General features: G+C 36.6%; 1 protein-coding gene across 6 annotated transcripts in view; it reads right to left on the bottom strand.

The window, feature by feature from the left end:
* The window catches only part of LOC136883564 (rRNA N6-adenosine-methyltransferase ZCCHC4), a 155760-nt gene that overhangs the window by 119380 nt on the left and 18140 nt on the right, over positions 1–18240 (bottom strand). The gene's annotated exons all lie outside the window — the stretch shown is intronic.

The raw sequence follows: 18240 nt of genomic DNA on the forward strand, positions 1-18240 counted from the left end.
TTTACTTTTAAAGTACATTGCATACTATTATTATAATTATTTAATTATGAAAAAAAAAAGGAATCTTATAGAATTTCACTCGCTGTTTAAGTACATTGTATACTATTGTACTAACTAGTATTGTACTGTAAGTTAATTTTCTATCATTTATATATTAAAGTGCATTGTAAACCTTTATTTAATCTTTTTTCTTTTTCGAAAAAAATAAAAAACTCTACACTAGATGATCAAAAAGTTGATTTTCTTTCAAACTATCCTGCGCAGCCTCTCCTTTTATTCCTTGTACTCTTAACTAAAGTAGGAGTAGGAGAATGAAAAAAAAAAAGAGAACATATTTCTTTTTTACAATCAAGTTTATTGAATAGGAAACTACAGAGGTTTTTCAAAATATAAACTTCTGATTGAATTTGTAACTGCAACCACGAGGAGAGATCTGCAGAGACTGAATCTTCGACCGCCACCAGAGGAGAGTCCTGCAGAGGGAAAAAAAGAAAGAAAAATTAGTTGATAGCAGCATAAAACAGAAAAAGCAAGCAAGAAAGAAAAAAAGGAAACTATTTTTTTTCTTTACCTTAATAATTGATGAAATAGTAACTAATATCAAGCTCAGACGTTGTTGTTGTTGTTGTTGATGTCACTATGAGGAGACAGCTGCAGAGGAGAAAAAATAAATAAATTAGTTAGAAGCAGAATAAAACCGAAAAAACAAGCAAGGAAAAAGGATGGTATTATATCTATTTTTTTCACCTTAATAATTGATGTATTAGTAGCCGATATCAAGCTCGCACGATGTCGTTGTTGTTAGCTCCTGAATCCTGACAAGCCTGGTGTAAGTTCGCCTTCAGATGATCTGGTAGATACTGCCAGAGCGCACTTAACTGATGTTGTTCGTAAATAGATAATATGTTTTCAGGGAAGAAAGTCCACTCAAATTTATTGAATCTGCTCACACCTTCTTTCTTAAATTTGTTTATCACTGAACACACTATTCTCATCACACCATCTGACGATTTTAGCCAACTATGAACTGCGTGAACGTTGAACATAGCACAGCTGCCTGAATGTCTTGCAACATGTGGTAAATGGCGCGGACACTCAACAGGGAAACACTCGTTACGCATTGTTCTTAAATCAGGTACACCTTCTATAGTGTTCAAGTCAATTATGCATGTACGAGGATACTCTTGCAGTGCTAATAGACGTAACTCATTAACACAGTTGCACACAACCAGATATTGGTATTGTTGTTCACTGAGAAGATTGAAAAACGACGTAAGCGTGAAATCTAAATTAGGTACACTCATACCTAATAGAGCAGTAGATAACACATTTGTAGACGAATCTATATTACAACAGGCTATCTCGTAACCTCCAGTAGGTAACCTATGAATGTCAACTATCACTCCTCTGGGTTTTGCACTCATAGTGTGCTTGATATCGAAGAACTGAAGCAGAGAATCTTCACTCTCTCGTTTATATACACTATTAGAAAGAAAAAAAAAAAAGGAAGAAAAACTCGCGCAATATTATTGGAAGAAAAATACTTCATTCGTTAGTGGTTTATAATTTATTATGCGATCGTGAATAATAATGCAATGCAGAGTAGTGTTGGCTGGAATAGGTTCGTTTGTTTCAATTTCAACGCGAACATCTACAGAGGAAGATTTTATCGATTCAACCTGTTCCATGCAATTAACAACAACAATAGGACAATGCGAGTGAAATTCACTTCGTGATATGTTCAGTTCGGAACGATTATCATCAAGCTGATAGTACGCATTACGAAACTTGATGAACATATCATACAATTCACTGTAGTCGCCATTGTTAAAATTAGCTACAGCCTTTTCATAGGGGTAAAAGTTTGAATTTAAGAATACGCCAACGGATCGAATATTACAGTGATCGAACAGAGAAGAAGAAACATTAATTTTCTTACGATCGGTTTGGAAAGCAAGCATAAAAACTCTCGGTTTTTCTATTTGTGACGTAGTCATAACAGTCCAATTAATTTTCGTTGAATTTGGAATAGTAGGTAACTCGTGATAACTCCACGATCGAAATGCTACAGGAATAGAAGGATTTTTTTGGATTAACTTTATGCGTTTAACTTCTTCCTCGTCGGACAGTATTAGAGTTGGTAGCTTTATATACATTTTTCGTACTTTGACTTTAGCTGTATCTTCTGCGTTGGCTGAAAACAGTGCACATTTGTCATCTCTAGAACGAATAAAGATAAATTCAAGTTTACAGTTTATGAATGGTTTCCTGTAGTCTTCAAATAATCCGCAAAGAAGACTCAGTGGGATAATTGCATGGAACAGCTTTGTAGTCGCGTGGACAATATTAGCTTCGTTTGGTGGTGTAGAAATTGATGGAAAATAGCCAGCATTTTGCAGCGCTAACATTTCATTTTTAGAATAAGAGGCGAAAGTTTTTATAGCACTAGTTGTGCCTACACGTCGTGTTCTTTCAATCTCTTTCCCATTCAATTCAATACGCATTTCATCGAAGAGATTTGCTGCAAAGTTTTGATCGGGAACGGCTGTAGCTGAAGGTGTATTATCTGCGCTTGATCTAACTATTTCACCTTCGATGTGAACATCAGCTTCAGAGGGTAAAAATATATGTTCTTGGTTGTGTACAGGAACTCGAATTTCATCGTTGTTTTCATATTTCGTGCCAGCATATGGATGATAGCTCCTTACTTCCCGCCTAGCAACTCTATTGTCAAATATAACTTTGTCCGTTACGTTGAACATATTTCTCCTTGATGTTAGCGTGATTGTACACAAAAAGAGACTAAAGTAGTTTTTGGCAGAGAATTAGAATTTATATGCTTTATCCTGGGGGGGCAGTCGGTAGCATTGTAAAGTGATTTCGCACAAAAAGAGAGTGATGTTACCTTGATTACGCACACGAAAAGAGAGTAAAGTAGTTTCTGTAGGAGAAATAGAACTTATAGTAGTCGGTAGCCTAGCGATTGTAAAAAGTCTTTATTGTTTGTGGTTAATTTTTTCTTGTCGCGTACACGATGAGATTGTTTTTTTTAGCTTTACTCTATATTTTACTACTCTAGCTGCTGCCTCTTTTAATCCTCGGTTTTTTGACTGGTTGTTGTAAATTACTACCATGATGTTGTTGATCAACTGTTCCTTACTCGAATGATAGTACATAAGTGTACGCTTTATGTTATATATGATTACTGTATTTTTACTGGACGAATAATTAACTCTACTGTTACATCCTCATTTTGTAAGTCGATTGGGTTTTCGAACTGATCTTCGAGTACGACAGATATATGTTGAATAACACTAGTGTTTACCGGTAAGAAGCTTATAGTTGACGGTTGAACTACGATAGGATAGCCTGCTGGAACAAGCGGTTTAAAATTGTATAACGAATGTGTTTGTTTACCGTTGAGGTAGGAACCGGAACCTAACACGAGATTACAACATACACGAATCGAGTTCACGTTATTAATTTTAATAATCTCTCCTGAAATATGTAATTTATTAGCATCATATTTTCGGCGTGAAAATCCTAACAAATCAGCAATTGAATCGGAAACATCAAAGTCTACGTCTAGGTTGGAGGACATTTTACAGCGAAGATAGGTCTTTTCGTAAGTAATAGTAATAAGTTTACTATCTCCATCTAGAGGGTCATTCTCCTCTTCGAGAATAGGAAAGTTGTTAATTATTGCTTCTTGAACTAGAGCTCCTATTTCCGAAACAGTGTAACTACCTTCCGGTAATGTGAGTACAGTTGTTTTGTCTCCCTTCATTTTAATACCAATCTGGTTATTTGTGCTATTAACGATTACGTTACCTATTTCATTCAGCTGTGATTCATGGTTAGCATATTTCTCATATACATTTAACAGATAACCTAAGCTAGTGCCAACACTGTTCGGTACATTGAAATCAATGTCAAACGGAGAATGCATAGTAGGTTTGTTGTTAATAGTCGAGATAAAAAAACTAAGTTCTGGAGTGTACTCCCGCAGAAATAGTTTCACATTTTTAATAGTTAGCAAACTTTCTATTTTTGCAACAAGATCTTCGAATTCATAAATGCCTTCTGCTACACTCAAAAGAATTTTTTTACCATTCAAATATATAGCAAACTTATTATTTTTACTAGTGACATTTCGAATACTATTAGATGTAAATAGTGCGGCAAGACCTATTTCATAGAAAGAGGCTCTATTCAAATAAATCGGAGTTTCTAATACTACATCAATCTTCGAGCCTCTACCCTCGAGTGTAATCCGTCTTTCATACGGCATCGTGCACACTGAACACAAATACTAAGGTCTTGCTTTATTTATACAGTATAAAAATAGTAAACACAGATGACCACAAATTGATGAATTAAAAGTTTGATAAGAATGAAAATTATATCGAATGTAACAGTTTCTTAAATATTCTAATACCTCTTTAGGGGGACGTAAATTACCAAAACTATCGAAGTAGTAGACATACGCACCTCGTTTACTGAACGCAACCCAGTGCGAACCAGATTTACTTATCGGATCTAAATTCAAAATACAACTCTCATTTTTACGAGAAATTTTCGGTAACGTATCTCGCATAAACACACCTCTGAAGTAGGGAATTTTTAAACGATATGCATAACGATACAGATCTATGTTAGTTAATGCTCTATTCGGCAGACCTTCCATTATCTTTTGTATGCTGGAGGATTTAAGTAAATGCCCTTTCCTTTGTTTCGAGTAGAAAGCCCTTTCCCACGCATCGCTTCTAGCATTCGATTGTGGCGCTTCATTTCTTTTAATTCTTCCTGTGCGGCTTTCGCCTTGTTTACAGCCGATGCTATGCCCGCAGCTCCACTTGCTAGACCGCCCAACCCCGACAAGGCTGCAAATATCGGAAGGAGTGGAAGAAAACCACCTTTCTTTTTTTTTACAGCATGTTGTCTTTTTTTTGGTTTTACTCGTTCTCTTCGATGTTTTGATTTTCTTCTTCGTCTACCGCCACCAACTTTAGTTTTCGCTTTCATAATACCCGTAACTGCTAGTGCAGCTGCTCTTTCTCCTAATGATGCGTCCTGAGAGTTTACACGAGACCAAGCCTTAGAGGCTAAGATTTCATCTGCTTCTTTCCTTCTGTTCTGGTCTTTGTATGTAGCGTAAGCGATATCGTGTTCTTTACATGCCTTATCTAATAGATTTATTCCTTGATCACCACGCTTAAGTCGTTTTTCTAACTTTGTCCCAGGTCCACAGAATTCATAACCTGGTATGTGCAATTCTACTGGTAAATTATCTATAGCTTTATTAAGAACTTTGCCTATTATTCCTCCTTTCCCTACTCGTTTACATGGAGCTGCTACAACGTTGCGTCTTCGACGCAGCATACTCAAATAAGAGCTCCTGCTATCAAGTGTGTTATTATATACGAATTACATTTTTACACGATGTGCAACTGTTGAGTACTAAAAATGTATGTAAGTTTTTTTTTTTTTTTCTGAAAGGTAGAAAGATATATATAAATAAGAGAGATATTTTTCTGCTCTCCTCATTTTACCGCGACATGGCGTACATTCCTCGTCCGTTAAATTTAAAATCTGAGGTAGATCGGATAAGGACTTTCGCTAGATGGCGTGTACCGTGGATAGACCCCTTAAGTTTAGCTAAAGCTGGATTTTACTTCACGGGATACCTAGACGCAGTTAAATGTATTTTTTGCGGAATCGAATTATTTTCGTGGGATAAAGATGATGATCCGTTAACAGAACATAGAAAATGGTCGCCTTCTTGTCGGTATATGAGAGGTTGTGAAGTTGGCAACATAGTATTAGATCACTATAACAGGACAGCTCTTCCAGCACTTCTTAATACTACGTGTAGTGTGATGCACGAACCATTTTGGAACTAGATAAGTAAAAAGGGAAGGTAAAAAAAAGAAAGAAAAAGGAAAGAAAAATAAACATAGTAAACTGTTGCCGGACACAATACGCTGTCTCATATGCGGACCATCGAATGCAGGGAAGACTAATGTAATGATTAATTTGTTATTGCAACCGAACGGGTTACGTTTTGAGAATGTGTATGTTTACTCAAAATCATTGTCGCAGAAGAAATATATTGAGCTAGAGAAGCTTTTAAAATCTATTAAAGAAATAAAATGCGAGTTTTACTCTGATCGTGAGCAAGTAATACCGCCAGAAAAAGCTCAAAGAAATTCCGTGTTTATTTTTGACGATGTAGCAAGCGACAAACAGCAGCACATGAAAGACTACTTTAGTAGAGGTCGACACCATATCGTGGATGTTTTTTACTTATGTCAGACCTATTCCTGCATTCCCAAACAACTTATTAGAGACAACGCTAATTTCATTATTCTGTTTAAACAAGATGCAAGAAATCTTCGGCATGTCTACGACGATCACGTGAACACCGATATGAGTTACAACCAGTTCACTGATTTATGTTATCGTTGTTGGTCACAGTCGAAATTCAGCTTTCTCGTTATCGATAAGGATAGCGAAATAAGCAAAGGTCGATATCGAAATGGATTCGATATATTTTATGTGATATAAATACGAGAGTGTATACATTAACGAACTCATTTTCGAATTGTTGAGTAGAGAAAGAACATCACGATGGCATCAAACAACAGAACCAGTAACGTGTATGTAACGCGACCATCATCACGTCATGATATTGCTACTAAATCATATGTAGATGAAAAAATGATGGTTAATACAAATTACGTAACATCAACATCTGACGGAAACTTAAGTATTCATGGTAAACGTTTAAAGAACGTCGGCAATCCTATAAACATGGAGGATGCTTGTAATAAAAATTATGTGTTAAAAACCGTTAAGGACAGTATTAATAAAGAAGAAATACAACGTGACATTTTAGATCTTAAAAATGAAATACATGACATATGTGAACTAGAAGAGGATGCAGTTGATTTTAAGAACAAAAGGCTGAAAGGAATAGCTCCAGCGATGAATGGAAACGAAGCAGTTTCGCTTGACACAATGCGTACGCACACTAACCATGTGCAGAGAAATTTAGAGAAACGAGTTAACGACGTTTCTGCACGCATAGAATATGTTGATTCTCTTTTACGTGATATTGTGGATGATCACCTTCCTGTAACTGACAATAACCTCAACATGAACAACAAGAGAATATCGGGTGTGGCAGATCCTGAAGAGGAACAAGATGCAATTTCGCTTTTATTTTTAGAAAAGCATACAAAAGGTAGACTACTACAAGTGAATGAGGATGGATCGATAGATATGCAAAATAAACGAGTAACAAACATCGGTAAACCTATTCATTCGACGGATGCGATTAATAAAGCATACCTAGAAAAACATTCAGCAGCGCGTGAAGAACTCGAAAAACTGAAGAATGAAATAAGCAATCAACAGAAACTAAACGTTGATGTAGGTGGTACTTTGAGTATGGAAAATAAGCGAATTACTAACGTACATAATCCGTTAAATGAGAAAGATGTTGCAAATAAAGTCTTTGTAGAACAGTATGCAGCTGCGCGGAGAGAAGTTGACGAGTTAAAACTTGTCATATCTAAACTTCAGAAAAATTCTCTACCAGTAGAATCTAACGGAGAATTAAATATGAAGAACAAACGAATTACAAATGTTGATTCACCTATCCACGAGCAAGATGTTGTTAACAAACAGTATTTAGAAACGTTTGCTACTGCAAAAGAAGAGTTTGAAGTGATGAAAAAGGAACTGCACAAAAAACCAAGAAAAGCTCTTTTTCAAATTAACAGTCTACCGTCAAATCAGTCACCAATATATATGCTACAAAACTGTCGTCTTATGTATAAGCTTCCCTATACGGGTACACTTACACCGTTAACAAGTACACGTGGTTCTCTGGTATATGCGATGATTAATCACGTGAACAATCCAATCGAATTAGAAGTAGGTACACCAATTGCTGTAAAGGAAGGTGATGAAATTCAATTCCGCCTAAAAGACCCAGAACAATGGAATACTAACGATCTTCCGCTCCATATACTCTTTGAATATACTATATATGAGTAAAACAATAGACGTTACGCTTCAGTTTAAAAAATGCAGGCGAACATAGTGGAAAAAAGTCGTGTAAAGGACAAACTAGCAAAATTAAGAAAAGATGTAAAAAAAAAATATAACTCTCTTAAAGCAGATATGGCTTTAAACCAACTAAAGTTAGAAGAAACATTTAAACCAATAACTGCACCATTAAATAAACTACAGCAGCTTACAGTTAACTCGAATGGATTAATTGCAAAGAAAAATCGAAAATTGAATAGTTATATAAGTGATGAGGAAGAAGAAGAATCAGAAGAAGAAGAAGAAACTCTGGACAGAAAGGTTACAACTCTCCTGCAAAATTATCTTAACCCACAATTGAGACACAAAGTTGATAGAATATTCGGGGTTCGAGTAGTTCATGGAGAACACTATTTAGGGAGTAAAAAAGTACTGTTTCGCGATAACAATCTTATAATTGACAATTTTAACTATCCTTTAACTGAAGGTCTCCTTGAATTAATATTTCAGAAAGATCCGGACGCACAGTTGTATGATGATAAGGATCTGTCAGCTTACAGTCATATATTAAATTACACTAACGTGCACAGGAAACAGTATGACGCAGGCAAGCCAATGAGAGGCACGAAATCGCTCAAATTTCAAAAAATTATCAAGCCATTAGTAGAAGATGCAAAAGTGAAAAAAGGAAGGAGCACACCAAAATTTGTAAGTGTACACAAATACAAACGTACAGGAAGAGGATCAAAAGTAGCCAAGTGGAAAAATGAACAAAGAAAGAAGATCGAATTAGTTCACTGGAATGATCCAAACAGTCTAGTGGAGAGACTGAAAAAGTTAATAGCATCTAGAAGTGCTGGTCATTCGTCACACGAAAACGAAATCTTGTCAATCGAAGAAGAACTTCGAAAGTCGAGGTACATCGAATAAATGAACACTGCGCGGTGGGACGAACTTCCGTTCGCAAATATATTTAAAGCGGTTAGATTCTCAAAGGATATTTCAGTAATCTATGAAATTGGATGTGAAGACAGAAGAAGCAACTGGCAACAACTGGCTATAGATCGACTGCGATTCAAGAAACGAATAGACGACACAGAACGAATTCTTTTACCTATACTTTATGAACAATATCAGAGAAGAAATAGCGAAAGAACTCCACGCTCCAGTGCGAAAGAATTTTGAAAGACGGAGCGTTATTAGCCGGGGGAGAGATGATTTACATCAAGCGGATCTTGTTGATATGTCTCTGTTTTCGAAAGTTAATAGTGGATATAAATACATGTTAACTGTTATTGATGTTTATTCAAAGTATGCCTGGGCAGTTCCACTTAAAACAAAAACAGGAAACGAAGTAGTGGAGAATATGGAACGCATCTATTCAAAATGTAAACGCTATCCAAAACATCTGCAAACTGACAGGGGAAAAGAATTTTATAATAAGATTTTTCAACAGTGGATTACAATAAGAAAAATTAAGCACTATTCGACAGGGAGCAGCTTGAAGGCAAGCGTAGTTGAACGCTTCAATCGAACACTGAAGCAGTGGATGTGGAGGAAATTCTCGGCGTGCGGATCATACCACTGGCTTCGCATGCTACCAAAACTATTAGATGAATATAATAATCGAAAACATCGTACGATTGGTATGAAACCTATAGACGTCACAAACAATCTACAACAACTTGCTACTGTGTACAAATTACGGGAAATGAAGAAAAAGAAGTCACCTTATCCACCAAAATTTAAAGTAGGTGACACAGTACGAATAAGTAAAATTAAGCGATATTTTACAAAGGGCTATACTCCTAATTGGAGTAGTGAATTATTTACTGTAAGAAAAGTAAAAGAAACATCACCGAGAACTTACTTGCTTCACGACTATGAAAATAAACCAATATTTGGTGCGTTCTATGAACAAGAACTGCAGAAGACAAAACATCCTAAAATATACCTCATTGATAAAATTTTAAAAAGAAAGAACGACAAAGTTTTCGTATCGTGGCTAGGATTCGACGCCACGCATAATTCATGGATTCCGAAGGAATATGTATTCTAAAAAAAAATCAATAGTAAGTACGCTAGTATAATATATTTTTAATTTTTTACTCTAATGTCTGATAGATTTACCATCTTATAGTGTCCTCTCTCTATTGTTGCAGACTTCCCTTGCTCAAGAAACTGTGCTGTTTGTTTTGTTGATGACAACGTTGGACATTACCTCAAGCAAGAAGATATTTCCACCTCAACTCTGCATAATTAATTCGAAACATTTGTGTAACATGTGTCGTAATAAATTATAATAAACAAAATTTAACAAAATTTAACTCTTATAATTTTTTAAATAAAAAATTAAACTCCATCCTTTTTCCTACTCCTTTACGTATCTGTGTTAGTGTGACATAAAATAAATCTCTTTAATTAGTTTATCTTCCTAAGAGCAGAAAAAAAAAAATGAAAGCAAAAAAAATATTTTTTTACACTCACCTATATCGGTTCAAAGAAATTTAATTCTTCTGGTCTTACAGGCTCTTCTACTTGTTGTTGTTCATATACTATATTAAAGAAAAAGATAATGTAAAATTAAAATCTTTCGCAATCCTACAGTAAACGAATTTCTTAAAATTAAACAAAAGTTGAAACTCACCAATAACATCTTCGTTACTTTCTTCTTCTATCATCGCTCGTAGCTCAGCTAATAACGCGCAGCAGAGAAAGTAATTAAATTTATGAATTAAAAATAGGTGGAAATAAGGGCTATTGCGCCGTGATATAATGTCGGAGTACACACTAATAAAGAGCTGAAACTCTTCGTCAGTGAACTCCCTCATTCTATTCACAATGGCGCGTTCAAAGCCACCCTCTACTTCCGCAATATTATTTAATTCACATTCTTCTTGTAGTCTGATTACATCCCTGAGCGCCACTAGCTTTTCTACAAGGCTACGTTGTACAGCAGTCATTTTTCTAAACTTTAACGTACCTACAGCAACCGATTCGCAGTATATATACCTGTTCTAACGGCGATATGTAATTTGAAACAACAACTAGTTTCAAAAAAACCTGCCTGGATACAACATCTGCTAGTAAGCCGCGACCCGGATTTAAGTTCAAGCATCCTTTTTTTTGTAGCCTTGATGAAACCGTGGTCAAAGCACGACCATGACCAGCAATGACCGCGAAAGAAGTAAGGCGTTAACCGGTTTATGCGAAAGCTGCTTGCAGAAAACATCCGGGATAGATATACACTACAAAGGAATGTTCTACTTCAAACATATGTCTACAAAATAATAATTTTACACACAATAAAGTCGCGTCTGGTAAATATAATGTGAGATTATCTTACACCTAGCATTAAAATTTATATATAAAGCAAGTGAATTCGCTCACATCTAGAAGAGTACAAGTTCGATCCTCCTCGTTGGCAATCATAAAATTATTCTCTCTAGTTCGCTATTTTCACACTAGGCAACTGCTAAGAGAAGTGTACTTTAAAGCTAACTGGAGTATACGCCATGTCAGTGTGACGTAACGTAAACTGTAGCACACTATTTAAAAAAGTGTGTGAATAAATATTAAGGTAATGTCTTTGTTGACAACAGTGTGTGCGTGTCATCAGTCATGGAGCGACAAGTAAAGAATGAGTTTGGTGAGAAGAGAAACCGTAACATCCAGTGTAAATGTGAACTTTGTACACCAAGTATTAAACCTGATCCTTTACGTACAATATATTTCTCACTAGTAAGTGAGGCTATTACATCATACTATACACATGGCAGTTTACTTCGAATGCCACAACATCTAATTCGATATTTACCATCTGGGTTTCTCTCAACATATGCCGCTAAAGATTTAGATGAAGCATGGGAGAAACTACCCTACTATGTAAAAGCAAAACTGGAAATAGCAGTCTGCAGCCCGTGTGTCAGACATTATTGTTACAGAGGACAAGACGAGGTTGATGGTTTTGACGGAGCGAATCCAATGATTAAAGACTGTGAAGCATGTAAGAAAGAATTTAATCATGTATTTTGAACTAACAGGTAAATAAAACACTGTAATGTTCCACTTATTATTCGAGTTGCTTGAATAATTCATCCTAACCTATATATGCATACACGTATTTTTTTTTTTTACACCAACCAAATGCTATAACCTTGAATCCTTTACCAGATTTTATTTTTTCTATCCTCAAATCAACAACCTGTGTAGGTGTGACAAATTATAGCTTTCACTCACACACTGTCTCAATTCTGAGGTTGATTAAGAAATATTCCGTAATATTTTATTTTAAAAGAAACCATGCTTTACAGTTTTTCAACCAATATTTCGGCTACGTGGCAGCACGTTCTTTTGTTAAAACACTGTCGTGTTTGATGTCTTTGGTCACTGAAGTTCTTTGCTGCTGTTCTTTGCGGTGAATTCACGCGCCCCTAACTGATTCATTAGACGATTTATTATTTCATCTTCCCTGCTAAACATATATATTCGATATAATTTTTGATGAGATGACACATCATGTGTTAGCCATAACTAATTTATTCGTTCGGAGATCATAATGCATTTTTTTTTGTGTTAGCCATCTTGGACAAAGATAATAAGAAATCACAGACATGACACTCTCATGTATGAGCTGTTTGACCTCGATGAGTATAAACAGTTGCCGACGTATCCAACAAAAATGGCGAGATGTGTTTTATTCCGTATGTAAAAATTCATACTATCGCGTTCGTAACAACGGAATGTCTTAATCAACCTCTGATTTCAGACTTTATCTGAGTTTTTTTTTAAATTTGTTTTTTACCTAGTACAATGATATTTCATTGATGACATTTATTGATGTAAGGTTAGTAAACAATGCGTGTATCTATCGTCAAGAAATACAGCTAGATGTGCATCCTGTCGAAAGAATAATAAGAATAAGTAGTCAAGAAAAATATTTTTATTATTTAATTAAACTAAGCACTTTTGTGTTGCGCTTTCACTCATCACCAGTTGGTTAGAGTTGTTAGTACCTAACCTTCACTCCGCTGAGCAGGAGGAGGGGAGCGATTCTTTTTTACAAAAAAAAAATCTCATATCCTGTTCACCTTTCGCCCGCAAGTAACCTTGTGAAGCAAATCCAGTTGCTGCAATTATTTAACATGTAGCTGTCTCACCTTGAGCAGTGAGAGGAACTCCAGCACGTAACTTTTAGGAGCAAATCTACTCACAGCACCTTGCCTTTCAAGAAATATTTACCTATTACATAAAGACCTCTGGGGAAGTGTAGTTAACATTTCCTACATGCACCCTAACAAGTAAAAAGACATCAGCAAAAAAAAAATATAAATTTATTACCATATCTAACATGATGATTTTTGTCTAAATGTCTTTCCTGTCACCAACATAAACAATTCAAGAGGTAATCACATAGGCAAGTAGGGTAGAATATATATATATTTGATAATTACAATAATTAATTACACTCAATAGAGTTTTTTTTTTTAAATCTCTACTAGAAGAGTAAGGTTAATAGTGAACTTGTTTTGCTCTTACAATACCTTTCAGTAAAAAGATACTCAATTACGCACCAAAACAAGTGATGTCACCTATCCCCCCCCCCCCAACGCATAGCAGTAGTAAGCTACCGCAAGGAGCGACATTCCACACTTGTGTGTAGCCTTGACAGCGAGAGGCGCCTCCCCGCACGTGCCTTGCCAAGTGAGAGGCCCCTTCAGGGAGTGAAGCGCACGGGGCATGCGCAGTGGCTGCCGCTGGTCCAGAATTCTTCTCTTGAAAAGCTGGTCCAGAATTCTTCTAGATACTCTACTTGCAAGTCATGATGGTGACATCTTGGAGATGCCCAGTGTTCGTTTCAGAAATCTGGCCTTTACATTTTCAATAGTTTGAAGGTCGGTCACCGTTAGTCTTTCCCAAATAAGTTCCATACCATACGTGAGAACTGGGCGAAGCATATTGGTTACACAAAAGCGATGATTGCCTTCTCGATCGCGTACGGTGCATATATGGAAAATGGCGATCATATCGTCTGAATAACGAAATAATGTAACAAGATAAATTTTGGTCATAAAACAGGATGAATTTTGGTTTTAATTTGAGAAAATATGGTCAAACTGGTAAAGAAAAGAGCTCAATTTTAATTTGTTAAACTGAAACTACGAAATTCATTAAAATTAAATATTTTAACATACAACAAATAGGGAAAAAGGAAGGGACCAAAAAAATTTTTCGTTATTCTGAAAATTTTGTTATACTGGTGTTCGTTAAAGCTTAATTCTACTGTACTATTAAAGGTGAGTTCCACGAGAAAGAATTTGACGCCGGGTGTGCCTTACCACAAAAGGGTAAGAATGTTATACGAGGGGTACCCCCCCGCCAAAAAAAAGGGAATCATTTTTTAAAAGCTATATATTTTCAAACTTTTTACAAAACAACCTTATTCCCTTGAAAATACTCTCCATTACAACTAATACATTAGTCCTACCGATGCTTCCACTGTTTAAAACATTTTTTGCAGTCACCTTTAGTAATGGCTGACAGCTCCTCCCTCGTTTTTTTCTTGACTTCTTCAATGTTGTCAAATCAGTGTCCTTTCATGCCCCTTTTTATGCATGGAAATAAGAAAAAGTCGCATGGAGCCAGGTCAGGCATGGGGGAGCGGAGCCATGCTATTTTTAGCCAAAACCTGTCTAACAGAGATAGCTGTGTGTGCAGGTGCATTGCTGTTTTGGACGAACCAGTATCCTGCCTGTCAGAAATCGGGTCCTTTTTTGACGAACACTGTTGCACAATCTTCTTAAAACTTAACAATAAAAGGTTTGCACATTGTTCACTTAAACTTGCCATCATAAAAAACGAAACAAGAACAAAACTGTGCTGGCAATGAGTTGCGCTATACACGCCTAGCAGCAGAAATGCGTACTGCACAAGCTTCACACGCGGCAATGTTATTCCGTTTATTTTTGGGTACTCCATCGTACTAATACAGTGGAACCTCGATTATCCGTTCCCGGAAAATACGTTTTCCCGGAATATGCGTTCAAATTACGCGGTCCCGCGAGCATCGTAATTAAATCACGTTGAAAAAGTCCCGCATTATCCGTTCCTCGAAGAAACGATTTCCCGGATCAACCGTCCAGAAATTCCAGTCCCATCAATGCTAAATCCTCTATCAATCGTTTTTTAATAAACTGTATCTCACGAAAGGTCAGCTATGGAATATTTATGGATCACTGCGATAATTAAAGCAAGTAGGGCCTACTGTACCGGTACTGGAAAAGCAGTCGGCGGTGAACTTGCATAAGGGACCATCTTAGCATCGCATTCGGGTGGTATTGTTTAGAGAATCTCGGAAAATCATAAAGCAGAGAGTGGCCACAACAATTGCAAGGAGACACGGCGCATTTCGACAGCTCTGCTTGAAGACAGAAAGAGTTTCGTCAAATGTTCGCACTTATAAAACGTCCATATTATGTCCAGGGTTAGATGTTTTTATTTTGACATTTTTTCGATCGTACTGCCGAAGAGGTTTTCGGCACTTTGCTCAGGGCACTGCAGAGTAACTGGGCTTTCAGGCAGGAATCGAAACTGCTCCTTCTTAACACAAATTCAGTATTTTTGATATTATCGTACATAATTATGTTAGCGAGACCAAAACGGACGTTGCACCTTACATTTAAAAAAAAGAAAGCCATGGGAGGTCTTGGGATTGCCTATTACTGTTTAGGTTCTAATGTAAGACTGGGAATTTTACGTTTTCGTGTTAAAATACCAAAAACCGCAGTCGTTTTATTTGCGCACGTTACATTTTAAATGGTTGGTATCATTTCAAACTCGTACTGACATGAGCAGTGAGCGCGCTTTCCAGATGACCTCAAGGTCACAAATAACCGTAATTTCTGAAGTTTTGATATTTCTTTTATCTTTCCAATTTGATTGGATTTGTGACGCGCATAATTGAATTTAATGCATTCGAGAACTTTTAAGAATCGATACATACATTCAAAACCATGTTTTCGAGTTCAACATAACCTTTAAAAGTCGATGTAGGCCTAATTTGCGCGGTACGAGATTTCCAGAAACTGACTACGAACAGTATACCGGAGAGCAAATTACAATGAAAGATTAAGAAATGAACGGATTTCGCCATCATTTTGGGTACTTTTGTATCTAATGTGCTTTATTTTATTAGATGAGAGAATTAAAATCTACTTTTGGTCGATTGTCGTTTGGCTTGGCGTTGTTAGATTTATCGAAGAGTTTGGCTAGCGTAATCAAAGTTGCTGAACTGAAAGACGTTTTCACGGGAAAATGACGAAGATTCTCCTGTAAAATTGAATATTAAGTATCGAGATTTTGAACTCGCATACCGGTAATTAATGCACTTTCGCGGTCTAACATGCCCGCCTCTCATCCAGAGGGCCCGGGTTCGATTGCGACCAGGTCAGGCAATTTTACCTGGATGTAAGTCTGGTTCCACGTCCACTCAGCCTATGTGATTACCTTTAATTGTGGAGCTATCTAATGGTGAGATGGCGACCCCGATCTACAAAGGCAGGAATATCAGCCGAGAGGATTCGTCGTACTGACCATGCGCACCTCGTAATCTGCAGGCCTTCGGGCTGAGCAGCGGTCGCTTGGCAGAAAGTCCCACTGGGACTGTAGTTTGGTTTGGTTTAGGAGTTTTTGTAAGATTATAATTATACATATTTCATTTTTGTGATGTTTAGCCAAATTGTTGATGGTTTTCATTCATTCCCGGATTTTCCGTTTTCCCGTATTGTACGTTTTATTTTCATGGTCCCTCGGAAAACGGAGAATCGAGGTTTCACTGTACACACCAGCCAATCATTGGGTAAGAAAACCCAAAGGTTTAACCAGCAGCGACTGGAAAAATGCCATAAAACTGACAGCAAATGTAGTTCCAGTTCGTGCATTACCTGGCAAGTCCCAAGACAATAACCACTATTGGCGTTGCCACAGTGAGATTGAAACACTTGGTCACGTCTTGGATTCCTGTCCATTTAATGACACACTATGGAATTCACGACATCATCGTATAAGATCCATGATTGATGAAGCCCTAAGAGGAAAACAATATACAGTCTACGAGGAGGTACATGGATTGTCTCAGGCTGGGTCAAGCCGCCAGATTGACGTGATAGCTATACCACCGGGCTCAAGGAAAGGTTTCATAATAGACCCCACAATTAGAACCAAGACCATTATTTACTCAACCACATAATGTACACAAGGAGAAAAAATGTGATAGATATATATATATATGAATCTACAATTCCATATTATGCTGAGAAATACCATCTGGACTCCATAGAGGTATTAGGATTGATGATAGGAGCAAGAGGCACCATTACTCATACATTTCACAACTTTTGTAAGAAATTTAATTTGGATAACCAATTTATTAAGGACAGAGGGGTTAGCAGTCCTGAAAGGCTCGTAAACGATAGTAAGACATCATTTGTACTCTTAGGTATATCTTTGTCCATAAGGAGTTGCTCATGGTTCAAAAGTATTGATTGAAACGATAGGACTGTATTTTGTAAGTTTTGTTTGTGTCCCCCCCGGTTTTTATTGTACTTTTCAACAAGGAAAATACACATAGTACATTGCTTAAGGTTTTAAAGCTATCACTGTAATCGCCTGCAAGTAGAATAGCACAATATAAAGATAAAGTGTGATTCTTCAGAAGAAGACGACTTTCACGATGGAACAATACAAGTTTTCACAAACTGCTTACCAATTCATTATATGTGTTTTTGATCAATGTATATCTTGTCATTTTGTATGTTACTAAGCTGAAGATGTTTCATAATAAGAAATGAAACACGTCCTCATGATTAAGTGTCATCCATGATCACATAATATATTACATGAATTGAAAGATGGAAAGTTCACATATTTAACATGAAATTATCAGCATTTTGCCCCGATGTGGCAGTGGCTCATCAGTTGAAAGACACAAGAAGATACCAAGAAAGGTCATACAAATCATGTAAATTATTTTAAAAATGGAAACAGCTCGAAAGAGTACCTGCACCTCTTTCTATTAGGAAAACCAACAACCACTTTCATGGTTTTGGTTTTCAGGTAAACAAATTGCCATGGATTTTTCTTCCCTCCCCCCCCCCCCCCCCCCCTCTAGAGCTCATTGTAGTTTTC

Source organism: Anabrus simplex, chromosome 1, assembly GCF_040414725.1.
Source record: "Anabrus simplex isolate iqAnaSimp1 chromosome 1, ASM4041472v1, whole genome shotgun sequence".
NCBI classification, from domain to species: Eukaryota; Metazoa; Arthropoda; class Insecta; order Orthoptera; family Tettigoniidae; genus Anabrus; species Anabrus simplex.